The sequence below is a fragment of the Notothenia coriiceps genome, unplaced genomic scaffold (assembly GCF_000735185.1).
Source record: "Notothenia coriiceps isolate Sejong01 unplaced genomic scaffold, NC01 NC01_scaffold00017070, whole genome shotgun sequence".
NCBI classification, from domain to species: domain Eukaryota; kingdom Metazoa; phylum Chordata; class Actinopteri; order Perciformes; family Nototheniidae; genus Notothenia; species Notothenia coriiceps.
In genome coordinates, this window is record NW_011349771.1 from 35,669 (window position 1) to 35,934 (window position 266).

The following is a 266-nucleotide window of genomic DNA, read 5'->3' on the forward strand; positions in this document are numbered from 1 at the left end:
ATGCCGGGGGCGGGACATTCATGTGATTGGTTGTTGGTCGCGGTGCTCGAAAAAAATCCCCAAGCTTCAGACACGCCCAACTCCAAGCTTTTTTTGAAGCTGTAGTGTGGACGGGCCGTTAGAGTTTTACTCGCTACAGGGTGTACTTTGAGGGTTTTGACTCTGCAGACCGTTTACATGCATAAAAACCTTCATAACACACAAGGGGACGGGTAATAACTGGAAAAGCATAACATGGGACCTTTAAAGCTCTATTTCACAGTTGG